At 40.0% G+C, this 27,762-nt stretch overlaps 1 protein-coding gene and 1 long non-coding RNA gene across 2 annotated transcripts in view; one reads left to right on the top strand and one right to left on the bottom strand.

The window, feature by feature from the left end:
- Window positions 1-6,371, bottom strand: part of SATB1 (SATB homeobox 1) — a 101,076-nt gene extending 94,705 nt beyond the window's left edge. Inside the window, exon 1 of the mRNA XM_045791671.2 lies at window positions 6,158-6,371. The gene's annotated coding sequence lies outside the window, so the exon portion shown is untranslated. The remainder of the gene's footprint in view (window positions 1-6,157) is intronic.
- Window positions 6,372-6,878: 507 nt separating this feature from the next.
- LOC123788481 (uncharacterized) lies at window positions 6,879-26,620 on the top strand. Its single transcript, XR_006778512.2, has 4 exons — window positions 6,879-6,983; window positions 24,829-24,885; window positions 25,832-25,908; window positions 26,315-26,620. It is a non-coding gene; the product is annotated as an uncharacterized LOC123788481 (long non-coding RNA).
- The last annotated feature ends 1,142 nt before the right edge of the window (window positions 26,621-27,762 follow it).

The following is a 27,762-nucleotide window of genomic DNA, read 5'->3' as shown; positions in this document are numbered from 1 at the left end:
CTGTGGCTGTAGCCCTAATTCTCCCTATGAAACTGATAGGAACTTTTTTGGCACTTACCCTCCAAATGTCAGAGGCTGCTCTCCAAATCTAGCCCTATAGGAAAGCTCTCCAAGAGTAGTCTTTGATGAGGTGACAATGACGAAGTTCTCGCTGGCACTGCTAGCAAGGCAGAAGCATCCCCAAATGAGGTGTTACCAGTTGCCTGTGAAGCAGCTGGACCATTACTGCAGCTCTGAGGGTGCGTCACAAATCAGGTCATAGCTCTGGGTAGAGTCCACCCACTTCACCCGGTACAACGCCCTCCACTTCCTGCACACCTGGGGGGAAGGGGTACTGAGGAGGGGGGCCAGCGCAGGTCCACAGACATTCTAGTGAAGGCACAACCAGGTGCAGCCTGACAGCTGCTTCTTCTAGCAAGCATTTCGGCTTCGTTTGGGGGACCTGCACCCGGAGGTACTCAAAAATTTGTGCAACAATAAGCGGGCTCTAAAGTGAGTGATGAGTGTAATAAAATATTGCACAGTTAAGTGTTTTACCAGCAAGATCTTTCCTCCACTGGAAACTGAACCAACTCTTAATTTTTGATTACAAGATACTTCACTACCAAATGTCAAATAACTGGACTGAATAAATTTCAGCAGAATCTAGGGACATAAATGCTGGGGTACCAGTTAACTAATTTTCATCTCTTACAACTAAACTAGACCATCGCATAAACCGAATTACATCCTTGAAAGTCCATTGAAAGAGGTGATTAGAATTTCTATTATGAACCTTCAGACAGCAACAACTGTGGAAGTGATACAGAATAACTTGAAAGAATAAAAATAGGCCAATATGCTGGAGAAATGCTCTGCTACTAAATCTCACCCTGAATATATATACACACAATCTGTATCTATTTACTCTGAAATGAAATATCTGATCTTAAAAAAGACTTTAAAAAAATAAACAGCAAAAGGTACCGTTGGCATAAGTTCAAAAGTACTAAATAATGTGTGTTAATGTGTTGATCACACTCTACGAAGACATCAAGTTTAAATAGACTTACCATTGAGAATAGCACTTAGGAACGATATATAAATTACCATAGTAGACACTTTTTCTTTGGTATAGTGAAGAAGAGAAACTTTGTGTAACAGATTTGATTTATATGCTGTATTAAGACCACATTCTGCTCTGATGTCAACGGAATATGTGATTAGTGATTGACAACTGTGTGTAGATGATGGTGTAAGAGCTACTTATAGAATGTAAGTGAAAATAAGCATTTTCTCAAGTTAATCCTAAGTTTTAGAATTCAACTTTCACAGTATTTTGATGTTTCCAGGGGTCTTGGAAAAGAAGGGACTTTTCATTTAAAAAGAAAACAACAAATGCATTTAGTATTATTCTGGTAAGAAAGTTGAAATCTCTCTTATCTTAAGGTTGGCAGATGAACAAGGAGACAAACAAAGGGGGCGAGAATATTTTCAGAGGAAAGCTAACAGTATCAATCAATCAGTTCATCGATCAATGTGCCCCACCTTGTAATCACATTAGCAGATCTCCATTAACAACTGAAGCATTCCATCTAAGACTTGGGGGCACCACCCTTTATCAAAGTTATTGTCTAAGTAATAAGATAATTTAAGAAACCTGTCTGGAACTTCGCAGAAAGTTAATTTAGCAAACACTCACTTCAATACGTTTGCACATATTTGTCCTGAGGTTGCTCTAAGATGACTATTTTTTAAGTGGCATGCAGACTCGGGGGGGTTTTGATGTTGAGGTATGTATAGGAAAAGTGCATAGCATTTCTCTCGACGGGTTCTCGCACGACAGAAATAAGAAGATGATATTACTCTTCTTTAAAGTTTTGCCACTGGTAAATGATAAGAAAAACTCCTCTCGACCCCTACCCCCAGCCAGGAAGAGTCTGAAGCCCTGGATTATAGTACAGGTAGATATTAAAACGGAGACAGAGCCGTTATTTAGTGGTGACAGGAATATAAATATGTGCACTAACCTATAAACTGGTATTTACTTCAGGAAGGTAAGTAATATTTTTCCTCTGATTGCTGAGCTGTCAGTTTAATGCAGCGTAAATAAACAGTAGGTGCCTGCTAGCTCGAAGTAGGAAGTGTTCATTCCACACGAGGAACAGATTACTGAAGCCTGATGTTCATCATGCTGAAACGTAACTTTCATTTTACCAGAAAATACACCCTACCGTGGATGATTTTTCGTGCCTGATCTATTAATTAACTTAACTCTGTTCTGTCAAAATGTAAACCAATTTGTTAAAATCATCCCAGAGTTTTGGAGTTTGAAAACCAAATCAATTTGAAAAGCAAGAGTAAGGACTATTCTGTAATCGGATCACAAATGCTAAAAATGAAGGCTAAATATAATAAGCATAAACTATACAAAACGAAAACAAAGTACATATTTAAATACAGAATTTAACAATCTGAGTTACCGAATTTACTCAAAAATCTTCCTCCTTTGCCTAGTAAAAGCAACTGGCACTTTTAATATTTCACAACCTTGTGCTACTTAGGTCCATTCAATATGTATGCTTTTTCTGCTGTCTGAAATAACTAAAAGTAAACCATTCATAAAAATCAATCACACTCTCTAATTCTAATTGAAATATTACTGAACTCTCCTGAGAGAAGTGGCAAGTTTGAAGATCAAATGATGATTCCCTTCCTAACAGCATTCATGTAAAACGTGGGTTTCTTCCCATTTTCTATATACCACAAAGCTATGACGGTATATACTGCAACTAATTTTTTCCTTATACACCAGCATTTAGCAAAATCTTTCATGGCATTATTTAAAATGGGAACTTATCTAAAAAGGACAGAAGGAAACCTGGAGAGGTTTCTATTTACAATATGGACAAATTCTGATAATTAAACAGTGGACTGTAAAGGAAAAAGTGGGGCTTAAAAAATGATATTTTTGCATTCGATAACAACATGTCTAGACATGGTCTGAAGATTGATTCAGTCATGTGCATTTATTTTATATACTTCATCAACCCCAAGTAGTAATATAAGAGTCATCCAAGACAACACGTCTTGGAAGAAATGATTTGTTTGTGTAAAGGGCATATCAATGTATGGCCCTCTTGGAAATTTACAGAGCAGATGAAAAACCACTAGAGTGCTTTACAGAGTCCCTGCTGTATATCCATGTTGTGTTTAGCTTAATAATGTTTGTAACCAAAAGATTTTTACAATAATGAGGAACAGGTGCCTGTCACCTGACCTTTTAGGCCTAATTTACAATCCACAACCTGTCACATGAAAAAATAATTGAAAATCTCCTTCAAATATTTCAGTCTTTGCTAATTTAACGTAGTCTTTCTTAACCATCATTCAGCACACCATAGCTTATTCAGTCACAGGTTCATAGAGCTGGAAACAGACTTCTCTGCAGAAATAAACCAATACTCATTTTGTTGTTCTTGTTTAAGATGCTGGGAGACAAAAGAACTACTTTTGTAGATTATCAACCAAAGAATATATTAATTTATTACAACAACTAAACAAAAGGCATTCCTTGTGAATACTTTTACATACAAAGAACTATTATTTATTACATATTTCAGCTTGTGGGAAAATGAGGAATGCATTGATTCTGGAAATAACTATTCAGACTTTTGGAAGTTCTTTAGGTCTTCTTTCTCTATCTCTGTTTTCCCCCTTCTCCCCCTTGCTCTCCCCACCCCAACCACACACACATTTTAAGGCACGAATTACTTTAGGAGGGAAATCCCTATCCTTTTTTCATCCATCATTTGTATTCAATATTCAGAAAGGAGTACAAAATTGAGCAATGATTTTTGTTTCTCTTGCATAATCTTGTTACACATAGCCATACTTAAATTTAACAATGCTTTGTATTTTATAGCCACTGTTTACATATTATGTATTACATATGACTGAACAACTCTACATTTAAAATATTGTTTCCATTAGAAAAACTATGCAGTAATAAGTGTCAAATGGAGATGAAGAATAAACATGCCTGGTATATTTATAAAATGCAGAGTCACTTAAAATGTGCACAAATAGGATACATATTTTGCTACTGGTACATTTTACACAGTATACACATGGTCTAGAGTGTATTTAATAATGTGCCTAACCAAGTTAATTAAAGTATTTATGTCTGGTGACTGTGTTAAACACTTGGAGAGGTAGTGAAAGATACAGCCAGTTACTTCTGCTAACTAAAGTTGAAAATTATGCACTTATTATAACCTTTTCTAACAATGTGAGAAAAACAGAGTAAATATATTAAATTTGTTTCACAACAGATGCTTAGGTTGTTAATATTTAAGATGCCTATTCATGCTATTCCTGTCTGCACATTTGTCAAAAATGTAAGCTTGAATGCTAATGTTTGCCAGCAGACTGGAGCAGCCAGTATATGAATGTACTACTGTTCTACTCAAATAATATGCAATAGAAATAAAGGACTGCTGCTAAATCATAGCATTATAACCCCACGGCAGATTAAAGGTTTTTAGAGCAAACACCTCAACCTTGGCTTTTTCCAGTCTTAAGGTACGGTTTTTGCTGTTGTTGTTGTTTGCTTTTGCAGCTACGTTTTACTATAGAATAAATCTTACAGTCCTGACACCTCAGAAAAATCCACTTTAGATAGGGTGTTAATTTCAGTAAAGTTTGAACGGCACGCGTTACTCCCTCAGTAGCACAAACACTGTAGATTTTAGGGACTGTTTAGGACAAAACCTGACACCTACCAGTCGCCTTTCACTCATTTCTTACCCCTCCTCTGTCTTCTTGGAAAAGTCAGGTCCCCTGGCCTCCAAGGATGCAAGCAAGGAACCCCAGCCAGTCCCGGTAGAATGGTTTTCTCCTGAGAATAGGACGTCTTTCTGTTTTCCCTGTCTCTTATACAACCGTGTAGAGTCCAAGTCTTACAACATTTGCCTGGAAATCTGGAATGCAGCGAAGGAAAGTTCGCCGAGGAAGGGCGCAGGGGTCAAAGTTGCCAATCAGGGCACTTCGAGAGGCGATCCTGTGGTTGACACTAGTAAGTGAGACTTGCAACGCCCCAGTGGAAGTCTGGGCCAAGACCTCCAGCAGGAGCCCTAAGCCCCTCTCTGTCTTATGGGGTCATCCCAAGAGTGCTGCTCAGTGCATTTCCCCGGTACACGCGTGTCACTCCCCGTACCTGCCACCTGCCCGCTTTGTGCCTCGTATCGTGGTTGCCCAAACCCACGCTCCGCCGCCCCGGGAGCCTCCGCAGTGAAGCGCTCGGAGAAGGCCGCCACGCTCGGGTCGGGACCGCAGGAGGGAGACACGGTGCGGACCCCGAGGCCGCACCTGTGATGTCTCGGTCCTGCTAAGAGGGCAGCACCTCTTCCTGCCTCCAGCCCTACTCCAAACCTACATTCACTCCAGGAGCCCCTTCAGGACCCACCTCACTGCCGCCAGCGAGGGCTCGAAATGCGGAGTGCCGCGGCTTTCAAAATCCCGGCTCCAACTTGAGCGCCCGGGTGCCCAAGTGTTCCCGGGATGGAGAAGTTGCCACTAACTTCCTAGGCCCCTCTCCGCCGCCGCTCCCAACCAGCCGCGCGGGCGGGGGGCGGAGGAAGGAGGAGATGGACCGGGGAAGGATGCTGGGCTTACTTGCGATCCGGCGGGGAACGTTTCCACTCCCCCAGCCTACTCCGCCGGGCACGTTTCGGCCAGCCCAGCTCCGGAGCGCACAGAGAGGCTCTCTATCCCTTTTCCCGTTTGCTTCCTTCGGTCTTTTCGGCTCCCCTTTTCTCTTCCAAGAGGGGTCATACAGACGACCTGAAGGAGTTTGTTCAGCCAGGGTCTGTCGGGCAGGTGTGTTAGGGTGCCCACACCCTGGGAGAGAATGAATGGCATCTCCAAGTCCCCCATCCCGGGTGCTCTCCCACGCTCAACCGGCCCACCCCTCCCGGGTTCGGCTGCGCACGAGAGAAGGGGCTCGGAAGACCCTTGAAGCCGGACGTCCACGAGAGGGGAGCCGCGCCGCCCCAACAAGGGGCGCCGTGGGTGGGTGCTACGGAGAAGTTTGGATCGATTCCGAAAAAAGAGAGAGAGAGAGAAACGAAAGAGCAAGAATAGGGGGGAAAAAGAGAGGCAAAGGAGCAGAACTCACTCAGGCATGGGCGTTGGGGGCGGCGGTGGCTGTCGAGTGCGGGCCCGCGACCAGGAACAGCTCCCCGGGCGGGCGCGCCGGCGTCGGACTTCCGAGGCGGCGGCTTCTGCCTCTTGTGCCGCCGCCGCCGGAGCTGCGGCTGCCGCGGAAGTTAATTGCAACTTGACTTCAAGTTGTCTTCTTTCCCCATCCGAAGTGGGCGTTTAAAGGGGAGAGCGAGGCGAGGAGCGAGCTAGCGAGCGCGCGGGGCCGAGGGAAGGAAGGGGGGGGAGGGAGGGGATGTTAACGGGGGGGGGGGGAGGGGGAGGGGGCGGCGGCGGGGGCGGGAGGGGGAAGGGGCCGGCGGGAGCTGCTCTCCGCTCGGCGGTCGCCGCGCCCGCAGTCTGGAGGCGCACCGGAGCGGCCGGGGCGCCCCCCGCGGGAGCCCACAGCCCCCCGAGGCGCGCATCCAGCCGCGGCTCCTTCGGCCGGGCACGCTGCGCCCAGGGGCTCGGAGGTCCCCGCGTCGCCGCCGCTCCCGAGCTTGTGCGACGCGGGCTGGCCGGCGGGGCGGCGAGGGCCCGGCCCGCCTCCCCAGCGCCCGCCCCGGCTTCTCCCCCTGGCGGTGGAGCCTCGGCGGCCGCCGGCTGCACTGAGCGCCCCGGAGCCCGAGCCGAGCCGAGCCCGAGCCGCTGCCGCCGCCGCCGTTGCCGCCGCCGCGCGCCGCTCCCAGGCTCCCTCCCAGCGCGCCGGCCGGGGTGTGGGGGGCGGCGGGCCGGAGGGACGAGGGCGGGCGAGAGGCGCGCGCTGGGATTGGCGCCGAAGACCGGACCCTCAGCCGCTAGGGGTAAGTGTGGGCGCCTGGGAGTACGCTTAGGGGTGCGCGGCGCGGTTCTCGACGCCCGCCAACCCTGCCCCCTCACCTCTCCCGGGCCCCCACCACGCGCACCCCTCCTCTTGCCGCCTGCGGCTTCCTCTTGTTGTTCGTTGTTTGGCTGGGCTTTTTTTTGGGGGGGGGGGTGAGAAGCGGGTGATTGTAGTGTGTGTGCCAGCGGAGGAGGAAGTCAGGTGAGAGGGCCCTACGCACCCCCCCAAAACCAGCCCGCGTGGGGTGTATCGCTCCCCACTAGGGGCATGTGGGCCAATTTTTTTTTCTCGTCAGTATTCGGTCGAGACGATCTCTCCTAGGGGGCCTCCTTCCCTTACAGCCTGCTCTGTCCATCTCCCTCCAGCCTACCCTCGCCCCTCAGCACCCATCCAGGAGTGCTGCACCCCAACTGAGGAGCACGTGGTGGAGGGAGAAGGAGGGGGGCCCTCTTGCAGACCCTCACCCCGCGCCCCTGCCCATTTGTTTAATATGTATCCTCCCGTTGGCCGCTGTACTTCTTTAAAATCCACTGGGAAAAGACCCTGAACTGAGGTCCAGTTTCTCCAAAAAGCTGGAAGCAAAGAGGGCAAGTGATGAGAATTTAATGACAGGGGGTTCGCGGAGGAGAGGGGCAAGGGAACCTTCCCAGAAGGTGAATGAAACTCCAAAAACCTCTGCAACAGCAGAGTGACTTTGAGGTTCAGGAGACCAGGCTAAGGAGAAATGAGAACTCCATCAACTTTGCCCCTCTCCTCCTGCCATCCTCCACCCCAACCCCCACCCCGCCTGTAGGAAGCTAACAGGTCTTTTGTTTTGTGTTGTGTCGTCTTTGGGAAATTTGCATTGAGTATGACAACAGAAAATTACTACTGTTTACTCAAAGTTAAGGGGATTGCAGAAAGGAAAAACAGTCTACTTTTTTCTTCGTGTGTGTGTATGTGTGTTTGTGTGCGTGTGTGTAGTTGTTAGGTTTGTAGCTCGAACTGCAAAACGTCAGTTTGTAACAATAAGGACTGTAGAGCCGCCTCGGTGTATTTTTAGAAGCTGCACTTTCCTGAGTTCCTTTCACACAAGGCTTGCTCTCTCATTAAGTCCCCATACATAATTGTATTTAGAGAGAAGGAAACTATGGAAGCAGGAGGGAGATTGCTAAGATCTCCATCCCGCCAGCGCAGAGCACTGTTTGCAGTGAAGTTCCTGGAAAGTGACTGTGGGCTGAGAATTCAGTTTTTCCTAAAAGCTCTGTTAGGTCCTCTTCTGTCAGATGTCTATGAATAAAGCACGCTGGGAAAATCCTCATATTCGTGCAGTCTTATTTTATCTTTTACACAGTGGTTGATTCTACTTTCAAGTCCTGGTAACAGCACATCAACTGTGCTGTATTTTTGTGTGGTTTTTCTAAATAAAGGAGGATAGCGCATGTATTCTTGCTGTTTCTGATATGCCAGTTCTTTCCTATCAGTGGTGTTGGATTCACTGGAATGTCCGTCTCTTTCAGTTGATTGTCACTTTATGCAAAGACAACAATTCCAAAGACATAAGAATATAAAAAGTTTATGAATTAGTGTTGTTTTAGAGAACTAGCCCCTCGTTTCTAAGATGCAAGTGCCCACCTCAACTCCTGGTTCTGTAAAGCAAAGCAAAAAGGTATAAATGGGCAAAAACAAAACACAAGTTTTCCCTCCTGGACCACTTCCTGCATCCACAGGACCCAAGAGACAACGAATCTCCTGCCTTAATTTACCAAAATGCTGAATTGCCTAACTAGTACAAATATCTCCATCTGGGAATGACATCAGGTTTGGAATGGGAAGAATAAATTCTCAGTCTTTAATTACTGCTTATTAGCAATTTCTTACAGCAGGCGGCTGATTCTCCAATTCTGAAAGGCTGAAGTGAAGCTTAACAGAAATTGAAATCCATAAATAAATAAATAAATAAATAAATAAATAAAGTGGTTTTTTTTTCTCCCTTACCAGTCTTACGTACTCATTTATTTCCCAAAGTTATCAACTAAGTTCCCTGAATCTGAAGTATGATACGCTCCCCTGCATGAAACCAAAGGAACATTTTGCCCCAGCCTTTTGAATTTGCTTTTTTCCCCCTAAATAGTCTTGAACAGAGAGCTCACAGGCTCTATTATAATACAGAATTATGTAATGATGCGTACAGTGCATTAGGTAACATAACTTGATAAACTCTTTTGTAAACCTTGCCCCCTGGCACATAGTAGGAATACATTAAATACTTACTGAATTAAGATGTTAATGAAATATTGTAATTGGCCACAAATTCAATAGTACTAGGATAAGCCTTTTTTTTTTTCCAGAAGAAAAAGGTATTTTGCCTGAAAGTTATTAGGCTAATATATTTCTGCTCCTAGATTTTTTTTTAACAAGTCCAAATCTGATTTAAATGGTCAAAAGGCACATAAATATGAAACATATCAAATGGTCAATAATAATAACTAATGTCAAAAGCTGATTATTTTCCTAGGAGAATAGACAACAAATCCTGCCTACTAAACAGTGTGAGAAAGATGCAAAGGAGGGATAAAACAGTATTGTCCTGCAGGGAATTTGTTTGGTGGCAAGATCACATCAAAATGTGAAAACACAACTCACTGTATCAGTAAATGGATGAAATCAAAAGAATATTAGAGAAAATAGATTTTTCTTTTCTTTTTTAGACCAGAAGAACTAGACATCCTGAAGTTCCTGGTTGGAATGTATTTTTGAAGTTAATTTGTCAGGTCAAACCTTCAGGGGCTACCAGGGCAGACACCTTGAGTGAAGAGGAACTCGCCGCTTACCGACATACAGGCAGAAATTTTATCTACAGAATAGTTACCGCAGGGTAAAGTTCAATGTCTATTGCGTGTATAAATGAGAAATATCCTAAGTAGTTCATTCCATCTTTGTATACTTTATTACATTTTTTTAAATTGAACAAAATTGATGCAGACTTCCCTCAAACTTTCAACCCTAAAACTCCTAAATCCTATAAACCCTAAAACTTCCAACCATTAGTCTCAGTTCTGCCAAACAGAGCAAATCTGTTATAATAGTTAGGAGAGGCTATCTTATGCCAGAATAACAAACAATTCCAGTGTTTAGTGATCTGCAATGACCAAAGTTGTTTTCTTGGTCGTGCTGAGAACGTTGCAAGTCCACTGGTCTGTTCCATGTCTCCTCATTCAGGGTCCCAGGCTGACAGAACAGTTGCCATCTTGAATGTTTCATGTCACTATGGGAAGAATAAAGGTCATTCAGAGGGTGTCAGGGTGGCACTGAAATGCTGTGGCCAGAAGTGACACACAGCATTTGGGCTCACGACTAATTGGCCAGGATTAGTTGCCGGGCTCCATAGAATCATCACAATAAGGCCAGATAGTACAGCCTACCTTGTGCCCCAAAGTAGAGAGCTATGGTGCACAGCTTTTAAGGACTAACATACTCTTAGTGGCCCTTGTGCATTGATATCCTCTAGCTAAATGATCCCACCTGCTCCTTTGTGGCCTAAGTGTTTCATTCTTCAGGGTAAACTCTGCTGGAGAGGCCACCACATTATAGGGAGACAGGCATGCTGTGACTTCTTCTCCATCTATTCTCTCTTTGAATGCAGCACTACCATCCTACCCCTTCCCCCCAAATTGCGGTGCCCCCATCAATTTTAAGTCATTCTTTATGTATTTCTTGATATTATATGTATTTTATTTTTTCAAGGCTTGTTTTCCGAGAAGGGGTACCATGAACAGGAACTTTTCAGAAGTGTTATCTGGGGGAAAAAAATGTTATCTGAAGATGTCACGATCATTATCAAATTTTGAAATTTTGTCTTGAATAGTTACTTCCCTTATTTTAAACATCAAAATTTTGCAACACAAATAAAAACTCTCTTGGAAGTATTCATTCATTCATTTAGCCATCTTTTTGTTCATTCAATAAACACTCACTTATTGATGGCAGATACTCTATTAAGGACTGTGTATATGGAGACTATTAAGAGTTCTTCTTGTTAAGAAACACATTTTCCGGGGCACCTGGGTGGCTCAGTCGTTAAGCATCTGCCTTTGGCTCAGGGCGTGATCCCAGAGTCCTAGGATCGAGCCCCACATTAGGCTCCTCCACTGGAAACCTGCTTCTTCCTCTCCCACTCCCCCTGCTTGTGTTCCCTCTCTCGCTGTCTTTCTCTCTCTGTCAAATAAATAAATAAAATCTTAAAAAAAAAAAAAAAAAAAAGAAACACATTTTCCAACTGGGCACACAGAAAGAAAAGTCATTGCAAAGCTAATAGAGGCACATAGTGCTATGGGAACACTTGGGAAGAAGCAAATAACTCTGGCAGGATTTAGGAAAGTTCATAGAGGAATTGAACTAAGTCCTGAGGATAAGTGAGACTCTTCTAGGCAGAAAAGGAAGATAAAGGATATTTCAAGCAGAGAGACCAATATGAGTAAAGGTGTTCCCTAACACCAAGCTTGGTGTTTAGGGAACTACCAGGAACTCAGTGTGGCTGGAACATGAGATCTTTGGGAAGCATGAAATCAAGCAACTACAAATTGAGAAGAGCCTTGCAGACCAGCTAGATCCCATTTATCAGATTGCAAACTCCTCCGTTTACTCTGGGCCAAGCATGGGTACAAGTAAGCAAAGAAGACCAAGTTGAGACCATAAGCAGTGGTGGAGACTCTGGCAATCTGGAGAATATATTCCCTGTCCAAATGGGATAGTCAACGTCAATGATGCTGAATGTCAGGTCTTCCAATTGAGGTTACTTTTTTTTTTTTTTTTTTAAGATTTATTTAGAGTGGGCGAAGGGCAGAGGGCCAGAGGGAGAGGGAGAGAGAATCCTCAAGCAGACTTCCCACTGAGCGGGGAGCCCCCCACCCCCACAGGTCTCCATGCCAGGACCCTGAGATCATGACCTGAGCCGAAATCAAGAGTTGGGGCTTAACCAACAGAGCCACCCAGATGCCCCTGGTCTTCAAGTTGTTAAAGAGAAGTTGCTAATTTGGTTTTATATGAAAAATTGAAATATTAAATGTTGAGAACTTACCCACATCTTAAAGTACACATGTGGGGAGAAAACATGTCTACGGATGAAAATGAGCATAAAGACCTCCAGTCAAATGTCTCCTACCGTATGAGATAGGGGGTCATTAAAGATCGTGAGGACAGGAGTAACACCAACAGAAAACTCTTCAGAAAGATCACTGGGAGGGCACCCAGCTGGCTCAGTTGGTGAAGCACGTGACTTTTGATCTCAGGTTTGTGGGTTCAAGGCCTGTGTTGGGTGTAGAGATTGCTTAAAAATAAAAATCTTAAAAAAATAGATCTCTCTGGTGGCAAAGTAGACAGGAAAAGTCTGGAGCTTGGGAGGCTGTAATTGATACTCAATAATATCATTTGAGGGATGATGCAAAGCCCTTTATAACACTGCCTTTTTTAAGTATACAACTTTCCATGTATATGCGGGCATCCGATAAATATTTGAAGAGCTAATGAATGAAAGAGAGAAAAGCTAAAGTTTTAGAAGGAGGGCACATTTTTTGAGGACTCCTTATGCCATATGCTTCCTTTGTTAGACTTAATTTTTCAAGAGCACAATGATCTTACATTGATCATGTGTAATTTTTGTATCTCTCTGTGATAAATATTATTGGTTTTTAAAAATGCATAAATCATCTAGAGAAGGACATAAAGATCAGCACAGCATCAGAATATTATCTAGGACTAAGCTTACTGATCCTACCTTGTAAAGGAATGCCAGCTAAACACATGACTCTTGCACCAGGCCCTAAAAGTCTGTAGTCCCAGGCTTTGTAAAACGACACTACACCCTTTTGTGTAGCTTATGCATATTTATAGTGAAGGCCAAACTCTGTATAGTATAGTGTGTGTGTGTGTATATATATATATATATATATATATACACACACACACACATACATACACACACACATATATACATACACACACACACACGTATATATGTATATTATATATACAGGGGCACATCCATGTTCTTAAAGCCACTCAATTCATTGAACAATCAAGTCTTTAAATTCTTAGCAATTTGGCTCTACAAATTGTAACTTTTTAGCTCAACTTTCTTGAGGTATAATTTATGGACAATAAAACCCATCCATTTTATGTGTCCCATGAGTTTTGAATACAAAGAAGCAGCATGAGCAGATTATAATATTTTAAGTGAATTTAAGGGAAAAAATAGACAAAATTTATAGACATATAGGCAAAGCAGCCTTAGGGTGTCAAACCACCTGGATTCTAATCCAGGTTCAACTGGTCACTAGCATGACCTTGGGCCAGTCTCTTAGCTTCCGGCCTCAATTTCCTCATGCCTTTGGTGGGGATTATCCTTGTGCTCACCTCCTGGAGTTAGCAAATGCTAGAGCTTCAACAGGGTTAGTGGTCAATAAAGATTATGTTTTCTTTTGTTAATGTTGTTGTCATTATTATTCTGATAGAGAGGAAATCCTGGGATGTAAACAAGAGGACAAAGTGAATTGACTGGAATGTAAGGGGGATAGAAAGAAGCAAGTACCTCCTGGGTGACTCAAAGTACCTCCCAAGGGGACTCAAAGCCAGAGAATAATGATGGCCTCCATTTCTGGAATATTTATTTTTTACTGAAACATTTTGGAAGAAATTATTTTTCTATTAAAACAGCTACACACACAGTGGAATGCTTTTTCTCTTCTATAACTTTTGTGGAAATGTTTGCCAAGTCCAGAACATATTCACTAGTAACATTTATCTTAAAATTGTTAAAGCACCTCCTATTTTTATATGCTATGAATGCTGCCCAAATGTAGACTCTTTGCCATTAGTAAATGTTTACATTTTAGATGAAAGATGTGTTGGAGTAGGGAAAAAGTAATAGAGCATGACCTTGGGGAAATCAAGTCACCAGGAAGAAAAGAGGAGAACTGGATTCTAGTTCTGATTCTGTAACTAACCAACTGTTTTGTTGATGTCAACAAACATCAGGGTGGGGATTGTTTGTTCTTTTCACCCCTAATTTCCGCATACTGGTAGATCTCAAACTTTACTGTGTCTAGGAATTAAATAGAATGCTTATTTAAAATGCAGATTCCTTGGCTCCATGTCCATAAATTCAGATCTGGTAGAAATAGAGCGGGGATCCAGTGATCCATGTGGATTCGGGAAACTTGGGTTAAAAGGGACAGAAATCCAAATCATAAATGAAAGTTATGTTTCACTTTTGATTCTCGACCCCCCTCAACACACACACACACACACACACACACACACACACACACTCACACACACACGTTGGAAATGCAGCGTAAGGAGTGCTTTAGGCATAATTAGATCTATCTGCTCAAATAATGTCACCAACTATCTCTTGCTTCTGCTTTCTTCTGTGTCATCTTCTGCTTTAACTTCATTCTTAGTCTAGTTTTCCTTTTACTGTAGTAAGCTAGTCCTTCCAAGCTTCTATTCTTCTGATAGAGAAACTCCAACAAAAGAGCACTTTCTTTCTCAAAATTTCCATCAAAAGAACTACACCTGATTGTGATTATATCAAGTTGTATCATGTACTTATACCTGCACTTATAACCCTGATCAAGGGCTATGGTTCTTTAACTCACCAGTCTTGGGTCAAATGCCCACCTTGGATTTAGGGGTGTAGCCACCCTACGCAAATTGTGTAGGCTGGGAATGGGGGAGGTATTGTTCTCTGAGATAAATTGGAGATAATTATTCCAGAAATAGGGAATGCTTATTAGCCAGACCTATAAATTTTCCATCCACTACTGTACATTTTTTAGAAGTACTTAGATGAGGATGAGCCAAGTGCTATGGTACAAAAGGATAACAGGTGTGCCAAGGTATTGAAACTTTCAACCTTAAAGATGACCCACAAGAGCCTGGGAAGGGCTTAGGATGCTCAGAGTTCCTGAGCCAGTTGCCTCATACAGTTACCCCAGAGTTTTTGGCAAATATTAAACATTTTCTATGTGTGCTGTGAAGATGATTTGTATGCAGGTCATCTGTGACTTGCACATTGGGAATCAATGGATTTCGAAATCACACTTTGAGGTCATCTTAAATATACAATAATATTATTTCTTTTGGATTTTCCTGAGACAACTTGGAAGCTGATTTATATGACTGAAAGGGCAGTAAAAGTTCCAGGTATGGTACACAGAAGAGAGACAAACAGACAGGACCAGCAGTTGAATCCTGCTTTGACTTGGTTATTAGTTTTGTTTTGTTTTGTTTAGTATTCCTGGACATAGGTAGTTTGTTCCATCTAATAGATATAGTCCTAGCCTGGTTCTCAGTATGCCTGGCTCCTTTTAATATTTGGAACATAAATGGATGCACATTATACAGACAATGGAAAGGGGTAAACTGGCAACAGCATGAAACAGAAAACGGATTTGACTGTTAGTCATGAGATATATTTTAGGTATATTACATGCAAGTTTATGGAGGAAGTGAATTCTGATGAATGAATTATTAACTCATTCTTTTAAGTGAAGAAGTTACTATTATTTTCTTAAACTCATTAATAAAGTTAATAAAAGAAGTCTGCCTCAGCATTTTAGTATTGAGTCATTAGTTTAGTTTTAGATGGCTTCAGATGATCCTTCCCCCAACTTTCCCCTCTGCCAAAGCAACCCAATACACAAAAGAAAGTGTTTTCAACAAATGGTGCTAGGATAACTAAATATCCATACAGAAAACAAACAAACAAAAAAAACCCTTCATCCCTACCTCACACCATACACAAAAATTCCTTGCCAGTGGATTATAGCTCTAAATGTGGAATGAAAACCATAAAGTTGTAGAGGAAAACATCACTTGGAGATAGACAAAATTTCTTAGATAAGCCATAAAAGCAATAACCATAAAAGAAAGACTAGATAAACTACATGTTAAAATTCTTAATTTCTCATCAGAAGGAAAGCAGGGGGAGGAGTAAAGCCTCATGATTAAAAAAATCATTGCTACCAGTAGGATTTTCTCTCCTATGCATTAGTTCAAGTTCTTTTGACTTGTAAGTGATAGAAGCTGACTCTGTGAGCTTAAGGAAGAAGGGAAAAGCACAACTGGAGTTTTTGTGGAATCCAAAGTCAAGGGTGCAATGGGATTTCAGGAATAGATGTATTAAGTGCTACAGGGAACCCAGTCAATCCTCTCTCTCCATATTTCTTCTCTGTCTTTCTCATGGCAGTACAGTTACCTCTTCTCCTCAATTACATAGCAGATCGTGATTGCCAGTTGTTCTTGAACCATGGATGCTTCAGTCAAGCCACCCAGAGAAAGGCCCATCTTTCTGTCTTCACAATTCTTAGGGGTGAGTCTGATTGGCTCACTTGGATCTGGTGACCACCCATAGTCTAAGAAACTATGACCAGAGACAGGATGATGTTTAAAAACATAGCAACTCCTTTCATCCATGGGAATGTAGGGTGAAAATAAATAGCATTCCAGTTGATATTCTCTCTACATTTCCTCTTTATTAGACAAAAGAGAGTTGATGGAAGTTTGTACTTGGTCAGTTTTTAATGGCTACTAGTTTTGGTGTATTGATACACTATCCCTTTGTGTATCTAACGTTGCATCTCCACATCTCTACCAGTTGGCTAATACATATTAAGGACCATAAACAAAATTAGTCCATTTTAAAAATGGACACATTTATTTGTAAATTATTAGCCAAGATCTATTCAAATGCAGACATGCTTTGTTCTAGTCTGGATGTACAATAAAATTAATTTAAATAACTTTAATCAGCTTCAAAAACAACAAATTCCAAGACAATTAGGTTAACTTTAAGAACTCATATTTATTAAGTTAACAGATGGTAAATTAAAAAACAATGAAGCTAATTTTTTAAATCATTCATTGAATTTAAAAAACAGACATTTAACAAAACTGTTTTTAAGCTGTTTTTTCATCCCAATATGCATATTTTAAGATTCCAATTTGGGGAACTTCGGGGAAGACACAAATGAGCTGCACTATAGGAACATTCTTCCAGTGAATTACACTTTTTAAAGGATTTAGAACCACCTGGAAAAGAATTTTATGAATCAGCAATAAAAATATAACAAATAAGCATATTCTAGAGAGTGGGAAGAATGAAAAGTCTACTTCATCAATTCCAGTTTGCCCTCTAACATGCTCCTATGGCCTTCTATGTTGCTGGCCCTGACACACTCTGGGAGTTTCCTATGCTAGCGGAGTGAAAGTTGTTCCTGGCCAGAATTGTGTTTCTGCATTTTAACGGTCAAACATAAGACTTCCCTTTGATGGCTTCTTGGGCCTTGTGCACCAGTGACTTGAAATATGTCGTAAATGCTAGAAGTTGACTCTGCAAACTTACAGGAAAAAGGGAATTTTGTGGGAGCACATTGAAGACCTGGGGTCTTTTTCTCTTGGGCTCCCACTTTGTTGGGTCTCTTGGCAGTTTTTGGAAATGGAGCAATGAACATATCCCAACACATGAAGGATACCAGAAACTGGTTGTTTCCATAGGAAAGTTCAATCATTTCTCCCACTTCCTGTGGTTTTGTAGATGGAATTAGAGGTAACATCATGGCTACATTAATATACATCATTTGCATTGTACTTGCTATTATTAGTTTTAACATGATGGCATATTTAGAACTATAGCTATATATGTAGACATGCAGTTACTCCATAAAAATACCCGGAATAGATTTGTTTGATCAGCTGGTTGATCAGTTAGTGTTATAGTTTTTTCTTTACTTGGAGAGTTGCAAACTGCAATATAATCTATTTTATGGTCCTAGTAACACATCGTCTAAGATCTGGTTTTGCTTTATGTTGTAAGTCTTACATTACTTGATTGGTAATGTTGAGAATCGTATTTACTTGTTTTGATAGATCAATTTATTGGTTACAATTTGAGTTAAAAACAATTAGAAATATAAAAACACATTTATTATTGAAATTATGGTAGTCAAATTATCTTATTATTGTGCATTTGAAACTACTTAGCCCCAGCCCCTTTTCTCCTTGAAATAATTGTTTTTATAATAACCTTCTGATAATACGAGGCTTTTTAGGAATGTAATTATAACAATATAGCAGGAGGGACTATATTGTTTTTAATTAAACAAGAACAGGTAAAAATAAGAATAGATTGTGACTAAATGAAAAATTCAGTAGGTGAAATTTCTGTTTTGCAGAAATAGAAATTAGGGATACAGAAGAAAAGCTTCATAACTAGTCTAAACATCCAAAGAAAATGAATAAAAGTTAAAAGGGTGAAAGGAAATTGGATAGACAAATTATGGAGGTCTAACTTAGAATGTAAGCTCCTTGAGAGCAATAAACATCTTATTATTGTAACCCTAGCCCGCAACAGAGGGCTTACCACATAGTATATGCTGTTAATATTAGATAAACATTTCTTATACTTATGAATAAAATAATGGATGTTCCCCTAAAACTAGAGCAGGTGGATCAGAAGTAAAAATCAAAGTTTACAACAGAAGAAAACTCTGTATATAAAAACTGCACTAAAGTTGTAAGGTTTCTTTTGAGGAAAATTAAGGGGTAGAGATAAATGGCTTGTCACAGGCTGGTAAATTTTTAAATTTCTAGAACAAACAAAATTCCTTCAATGTCTAAGAAAACAGATATCTATTTTTGTAGATCGTCTTCATATTTCTTTTACGGAACAAGAACATTTCTAAGACCAAATGTAAATTTTTACATAATTTTAAGCAAAACAAGTTTGATTCTTTAAGTTTTATGCCTACCTGATTATTGGCTCATACATAAGAACAACAGAAGAACATTTTTAAATCAGGAAGGTGTCAGAAGGTATAACAACTAAGAGTACTTTCTGTAAAAATTGCAAAGAGATATCGTCTAGATCACTAAGTGGTCAGATACATAAAAAATCAAGAACAGGGAATACCAGGAAAAAGCTTAGTGCTAACTAAGCACTGAGGGTCAAGATGAAGTAATAAATGAATAAAATATAGGGGAAATTGAAGGGAATTAAGAATTGATGTTAATGATTAGATGTTTTTCTTTACTAAGGGAGCAATGCTTCCAATAGAATAATCTTATAAAGAAGTTTTTAGAATTTAAAATAAGAGTCTGTAATTAATAACCACAATGTGGAAAGAGGACATGGAGAACACAAAAGCATTAGAAGTTGCTGTTTTATTTTTATTTATTTATTTAAAGATTTGTTTATTTATTTGAGAGAAAGCACGTGGTGGGGAGGAAGAATGGGGGAAGGGAGAGGGGAAGAATCTCAAGCAGACTCCCCACTGACCTGGGAGCCTAATGCAGGGCTCAGTCTCACAACCCATGAGATCTTGACCTGAGCCAAAATCAAGAGTCAGGTGCTTAACCAACTGAGCTACCCAGGCACCCCTGTTGCTTTATTTTTAAATCATTAGATAAGAATGCATTTAAGGGTAGTTGTGAACAATTTAATATAGATACTAGTTGAATGGGAAGGAGAATATCTATTTTATAAATAATTGTAGGAGATAAAACAGTTCAAAAGACAAAATGGAAAGGAAACAATAAGGAATTATTGAAAAGAAGAAAGTATAAAATAAGTACAATCAAGCTAAAAAATTATGACAAGTATAAATGTCTTAAATTTCTCTATTCAAATGGAAAGATCTCCATATTAAATTAAAATGAAAGTCTTATGATTTGGTGGTGCTTGGAAGAGTCATACTTATGGGGCGCCTGGGTGGCACAGCGGTTAAGCGTCTGCCTTTGGCTCAGGGCGTGATCCCGGCGTTATGGGATCGAGACCCACATCAGGCTCCTCCACTATGAGCCTGCTTCTTCCTCTCCCACTCCCCCTGCTTGTGTTCCCTCTCTCGCTGGCTGTTTCTATCTCTGTCAAATAAATAAATAACATCTTTAAAAAAAAAAAGTAGAGTCATACTTAAAGAAAAATGACATGGAAATATTTTTTAAAAGGGCAAAGATTTTGCAGCCTAACATGGTCACAAGCAGAATTTTTTCAAAAAAAAAAACAGTAAATAAGACAAAAAGGACTATTTTACAATTATTGTTAATGTAATATTAGTAAAGGAAAAATGGCACTGAAAAATAATGCATTAAATAAGCTTAAACCTAAAATAACTTAACATGCTTTTTAAAAATGCAATAAAGCTCATCATAAGAAAATAATGAAAATAATGTATACCCAAGCAGTGCAAAATTAGAGGTTAAACTAATAAAATATTTCATATTGGTAAATTAAATAAGAAGTAAATTATTATTTTCATAGATTGTTTTGTAAAGTGTTGGATAAAATTTAATACTTGTTCCTGATAAAATGAAAAGAAAAATAAAATATTTTTAGCATGATAATAAATATTTTTAACTAATAGTATTAAAATTAATGTAAAAATACTAGAAATATACATGTTTAAAAACAGGGATGGGGTAGAAGTTGGTATAATCATTCTGCCATAATAATGTTATTAAACATTATTTTTAAAGTCCTTATCAATATATAAAACATACTAAAGAAAGAAGACCTCGGGGCACCTGGGTGGCTCAGTCGGTTAAGTGTCTGCCTTTGGCTCAGGTCATGGTCCTGGTGTCCCAGGATCAAGCCCTGAGTTGGGCTCCCTGCTCAGTGAGGAGTCTGCTTCTCCCTTTCCCTCTGCCCTCCCTGCCCCACTCATGCTGTCTCTCTCTCTCTCTCAAATAAATAAATAAAATCTTTTTCTTAAGTAATAAAAAAGAAGACCTGTAAAGAGTGAAAAAATATACATTATCATTATGACTGGAAAAAATTTTTATAGCTTGAAAACCCAAGGAAGTGGAAAAGATGTAAATAAACTTAATAAATTAGTAAAATATTGGCAGACATATGACTAGTAACATAAATCAGTTATGTTACTAATATTTCTAAATATTAGTAACCATTAGCTTAAACATAAACCTCTAAGAGAGATTTATTTATAAGAGCAACAAAATATATAAAACTCTGAGTTTAAACAGAAATATGTTACCTATCTAAATGAAACTTTTTTGAGAGCTCCAAAGTATAGGTTTAATGGGAAATCTAGCAATAATGTCTCTTCTGTTTTTCACATTTTGAGGTAATGGTGAGAGGAACTTGATTTTGACATAAATCTGGAAAAGAAAGTATGCAAGAATAGTGGAAATCAGTTCTCAGAAAGAAAGGTAATGAGGACAGACTAGTTTCATCAAATATTAAAGTATATTATAAAGTTATAATAATTAAAACCATGTGATATTGGCAACAAAATAAATTAATGAGGCAAAATATGTGGTCAAAGTAAATCGTACTTTATATAATAATGGAATATTTGTTAATGTCAGAACACAAATCAATGGGAAGGAAAAATATTTTATAATATATGGACAGATTAACTGAAAAAATCAATTTGTATACTCATGATACATGTATAATACAATAGCAAAACTCAAAATGTAGGAAGTCTAAAGGGATTTGTTTTTATAGGTTTAGAATACTGTAACAAATTGCAAAGTAAAGATAAAATATATTGGTTATATTAAGACAGCAATAAAACAAACAAACAGTAGGCCAGGTACAATTATTTGAACATAACAAAAGGTCAATAATCATATTATTAACAGAAGTTCATACAGACTCCACAGCTGAGAACTAATACATGAGATAAGAATAGAATCATGTATGAGATGACTAAAATCACATTTCACAAAAGATGAAATATAACACATTTGCAAACAAATAAAAACATTCAGCCTTACTAATAATCAATTGAATATACACTAAAACAAAAATAAGCTGTATTTAGGTTTAATCAATTATTTTAAAATTAATGTCAAGGATTTACATTCCCAGCTGTTACAGATTATTTTCATTTAGATCAACTTATCCTCTGAGAGAAAGTGGAAAACCTGGATAAAATCTAGCAAATATTTGTTTAAAAGCATCTCAGAGATTCAGGGCAGAGAGGATTTGAGAGGCAGAGAACCCAGAGGGCAGGGAATCCAAAAGAGATCTCATATAAGATCTTACGTAACTTCCTGTTAGAAGCTAAGGTAAAACCCCACTTGGGAAAGATTTGATCACCCAGAGGTTCAAATTATCTCTACAATTTTTCATATACAATGTCTGGCAATAAAATTACCAGCCATATCTGTACCAGATCATAGACTTTAAAATATCTGTGATTAATAAATTAACAAAATTAGATGAGAAGATAGGGAATTGTAGCATATTATTGGTAACTGTGATAAAAATCAAATGGAAATTCTGGAACTGAGAAATAAACTGACAGCAATTAAAAACTCAATGGATGGGTTGAAGGGCAAACTAGAAACAGCTGAAGAACAGATTGATGAACTGGAAGGCAAAGCAATAGAAGATTTAATGTTAATACCTAAAGTCAGCAAAGTACACTGGAAAGTGGTTTCTTCTTACATAACTGGTGGCATATAAATCTATATAATACTTTTTGGAAACGCTTTGGCAATGTAAATCAGATATTAGAACAAAAAAGATTCGTCTTTTGACCCAGTAATCTTATGTCTGGGAATGTCTATTAAGGAAATAATTTTTAATGTGAATCGTTTTATGTATAAAGGTGTTTACTACAAACTTACTCATGATACTAGTAACTGTGCAGACAATGTTTTAAGTGCTTTACTTCAATTAATGCAATTAATCCTCCCAAAAACCCAAGTAGGTGGAGGTGGTTACTGCTAATACCCTCATTTTACAGATGAGAAAACTGAAACATTGAGAGGTCAAATAGCTTGCTCAAGATTATGTAGCTAGTGAGTAGAGAAACAAACATTTGAACCAGGCTGTCTGACTGCACAGCCTGCACTTGAACCTGCCCTGGGCTGTTGGAAACAACCTAAATAGCTAACAACTGGAGACTTGTCAAGTAAGTAACATACTCAGTCTGTGTAATATTATGCAGGAATTAAAAATGAGCATCATGAACACTTTTAGCAACATAGGAAATACTTCTGATATAATATGAAGAGAAAAAAATCAAAATCCTAGAACTATGACAAATAAAAAAATATGCATATAAATATGATTGAAATCAAATATCCCCAAAGGCTAATGACAATTATATGAAGTTGGTAGCACTTCTTCCTTTTCTCTTCTTCCATCTTTCATTTTCTCAAAATTGTGTGTGTGTGTGTGTGTGTGTGTGTATACACAATTATGTTTCATATATAAAATACCACTATCTATACAGAAAAAGGAGTAGAGCATATTGGGTAAGAGCCCGGGCTCTAGAGTCAGACTGCCTGTGTCACTGCTTACTAGGTGTGTGACCCTGGTCAGGTTGTTGAACTTTTGTTTCTGAGTTTCTAAGCTTATCCTATAAAATTTGGATAATTATAGTACTTATCTCATAGGCTGATTGTGAGGATTAAATATGCTTGAAATGTATTTAGAACAGTGTCTGAAAGTTAAATATGTCAGCATGATCTAGTATTGTTATTGTTATTTTACAAAGAAACCTCATCGTTTTAGACCCTGAGTGACCAGATAAAAATGACAGTTCCCTCCTGCCAGTCTTTGATAGGCACACACATTAGCAACAAGTTTTGCTTCTATATATAGATCTTTGTCCTTTCTATGAATTCCCCAATGCAGAGATGTCAAGGAACCAAGAACCATTGGCTGAGGGGGCACTTCTGAACTCTTTCCAAGAAAGCAGTGTAATCAAATGTCTGAGATATGTTTTTTATTTTAGAGAAGTTCAGCCTCACTGCTTGTGTCACATCTGTGAGGACAAGAGTGATTGAAACTGCCCATTGAAGCCAATATTATACTAACATCATCTTCAGTGAATTAGAGAAAATATTTGTCTATTTCCCTAATTTTTACCCTTCTCTGGATGAGTGACTTTTTACCAGCTCCCTGATCTGACAGTTTGAGTAACAATAGAAAACTGTTTATGAAACAGGACATTTGTCGTAACTTAATTTTTCTGAATTGAACACCCCAGGAAGCCTGAAAATGTGCTTCGAAACTTTTTTCCACCTGGCAGATCCAAAAAGTTCAGAAGATTTTTATAGAATTTCCTCATCCCTTAAAACATTTGCATTGAAATCGTAAACAAACAAAAAATCTGTTAGATGCCAAGATTCACTGTTAGCTGTCTTAATGGCTAATGAATATAAGACCTTGCAATAACCCTCACCAATTAAAAATTAACAGGTACTTGTCAGGTAGAATATTGCAGTACCTATAGGAGGAAAGGATGCACATTGGTGTTTCATACATTTGTGAGAAAGATCACCTTTGATGAGTCTGTCTGGTTTCCAGGATGTTGCAGGTCTCTGCTCTTACAAGACTTTGGCTGCAGAACCCAGGGCTGAACCCCTCTAGGTGTTAGCTGTTTCCTGAATGCTGTCTGTCTCTTACCTGCCTCTGTCAAGGCCCTGTGATGTTCATTGGCAATGTCCTTTGGTTAAACTCTCTAAGCATTCTCAGCTCTATGATATGGTCAATGTCCAACAAATCACCTTAATGTCTGAGCTTTACATTGTTGCTAAAGTTACTGTGCCTTTTGGAGTTATTCATGGAACTGGATCTATCTACTGGATAAATCTATCCTGGATCTATTCTGGATAGATCCCACCCCCACTTTGTTTCAGGATTTATCACAAACCTTTCCAACTCTTTTTCCTAATAGGCATGTTCTGTTATAACACGATACCACTTCTTAAGACAGATTCACTGTCTAAGTCACAGGCCAGCATTTCACAATTAGTGGTGACTGGTCACATGATAATAGTGAAATTCCTTTCCCCTTTTGCAGAAATGGATCAAAAGATTCAACCAGCAAATGGTGAATCAATGGCAAGTCAATAATAAGGTGAGAGATTATGTTACTAAAGGATGACCTCAAGATTATTATTATACAATGAATTAATTTCTTATGTAGATAAATGCTGGACCATTTATTATTGTCATAGTATAACTGGAGGTGATTTCATGTGTTCGTAATGCCACATGAGGTTAAATGGAATTGGGCATGGTCCCCTCTCTAACATGTTACCAGTGTCTGAATTTGGGGACATTTCTAAACAATTCTGGGCTTCAGGATCTCCACTTGAAAACAGGAGCAATAGTATTTATCTGTTAGGTTATGAAGGCATTGTTCTAACATTCTATGAATGTTAGAACAGGCAAACACCTGACACCCAGCAATCACTTCTTGAGGGCTAGTCCTCCCTACCCCTATTTATGGAGATAGAAGATAAAGAGAGAAGACAGAACTCTGCTTTCATCTTCAAATATATTTTTCTTCATTGATTATCTGATGAATATAACCATTGACTCGGAAAATAGGTAGAATTTTCATCTCTCCAACCTTCATTCTTTTTTCATTTCTTAGAGCTTTAATGAGCGTCTACTATAAGCTGAGAGCTGAGTGCTGTGGAAGACAAAAAGGAGAGTGATCCTATTCTCATGGAGATTGGGATCTAGAAAGAGAGGATATATATATATAAATGCCAGTAGAGAGACAAAATATTGCCTTCGTTTATTAGAAGGAGAAATTATTTTAACTGGGGTTATCACAGAAGGCTTCATGGAGGAGGTAGTGATAGATCGGGCTTTAAAGACGAGGTATAATTTAGGCAGCAGTGAGAGAGGGAATACAGTGAACCAAGACTGAAGTAGCATGATTGGGTGGGAAAAACACTAACCTGGGACTGGAAAGACCTGGGTTGGCAATACCTCGGTTGAACTACTCCCTGGCCTTCGATTTCTTTATTTGTGAAATGTGTAAAATAATCTCTGCCCTGTTGGTCTTTCAGGGGTCTGGAGAAGATCAGAAGGGAGCCTGCACGTGAGATCTCTTTGGAAACCCTGAAGCACTCTGTGCATGAAAAGCGTAAATTTTTTCTCTCTTCCGTTGTACCATAAACTCCGTGAGAGCATTTGACAGGGTCAGTTATGTTGGTCTTTAAAAAAAATGTTTGAGGAAGTATATCCAGACAATCACACTATAAACCTTAAGTCGTTATGATTTTTATTTGCCAATTATACGTCAGTAAAGAGGGGGAAAGTTTTGATAAAACAATGAAGCATTGATTGAGTGAACGAATCCATGAATGTTATGGACTGACGTGTCCCCCCAGAATTCATATGCTGAAATCCCACTTCCTAATGTGGTAGTATTAGGAGGTGGGGCCTCTGGGAGGTACTTAGGTTTATATGAGGTCCCGAGGGCAGAGCCCCACGATGGAATTAGTGCCCTTACAAGAAGAGGAGGAGACTCCAGCACTTTCTCTCTTCAGCATGTCATGATACAGTGAGAAGGCAACCATCGGCAAGCCAGGAAGAGGGCCCTCACCAAGAACTGAATCTTCCGGTACCTTGATCTTGGACTTCCCAGCCTCCAGAATGGTGAAAAATAAATGTCTGTTGTTAAGCCGCCCAGGTGTGGTGTTTTGTTAGTCGCCTGAGTGGACTAAGACAGTGAGTAAATAAATGACTGAAACAAAACAAAGGCACAGAGGAGGAAAACATACAATATGAACAAGGGTAAAGGGTTATCTTTGAAAATATGTGGTACAGCCAGGGGTTAGGAGTGTAACCCAGAGCTAGGGGGGTGGATGGAGGGCCGCGGTCCTCAGAGGATGTTCTGTGGACCAGCAGCGTCAGTATCATCTGGGAACTCGTTAAAAATGCAAGTTCCTGGGCCCCCACCCAGGCCTGTGGAATCTGAAACTCAGGGGTGGGGCCAGCAGTCTGTTTTAGCGATCCCTCTAGGTCATTCTGGTGCAAAGAAAAGTTTTAAGAACCATTACTTTGTACTAACATGGGGAGTTTGGAAATTATTCTGCTGTAAATTCAGTGTTAATGAAGGTTTTTAGCTGTGGATGGATATAATCAGAGCTGTATTTCTAGGATGATGAGGCATGAAGCTTTGCCTAAAAGAATTTATGGCTTCGATGTAAAAAGCACCACTGGAAATACTGGAAAACACATTGTATTTGCCAAGCCCCAGAGTGAAAGATTTTGATTTTTCCTGATTCCAAATAATATCCACATCATCAGCGAAGAGGCAAAGCACAGCAGGCATTGCTCCCAGGCCCTGGAGAAACCTGCTTGGTCTACAGAGACCAGGCAGGATGAAAAAGTTTCTGTGAAAATACACGAGATAACTGTCAAATATGGTCCTAACTGATCTTAGCGAGGCCTCTTAGTCCTGAGCAGCTGTGGGGAAACACGAAATGGAACCTTCCACACCACGACAAACAGGCAGCTCTTCCTACTATTGGCCTAACTAGCTATACTGGCTGAAAACGCAGCTCTATTTAGGGCTGGTGGAGACAGGTCTGCCAAAGGGGAGGGCATCGTGTGGAAGAGAAATGAAGAGCCTCAAGGGAAAGCAGTTACCTTAAGAGAGAGTCTAGAAGCCCAAGATGCCAGTGTCAGGTGGGAGAGAGTGGAGAGGAGAAGGATGAGGGCTGTTCAGAGAGGTTTAGGACTGCTGGGATGACCAGTCATCTGGGTTTGCCCAGGACTCAGGATGTTCAGGACAAGCCCTGTCAAACCAGGGCAGTTGGTCACCCTAGAACTATGCACCCTCGCTGTGTTGAAGATCTGGGGAGAAGACTTTGTGAAAGCAGAAAAATCGCTTCTCTAAAGCTTGTGTCTCAAAATATTGTCTACAGACTGGCAACGTCGGGGTCACCTGGGAGTTCGTTAGAAATGCAGCTCCTCAGGCCCACCCTAAACT

Source organism: Ursus americanus, chromosome 20 (assembly GCF_024610735.1).
Source record: "Ursus americanus isolate L20-20 chromosome 20, mUrsAme1.1.p, whole genome shotgun sequence".
Lineage (NCBI taxonomy): Eukaryota > Metazoa > Chordata > Mammalia > Carnivora > Ursidae > Ursus > Ursus americanus.
This window is presented reverse-complemented; position numbering and strand designations above follow the sequence as displayed.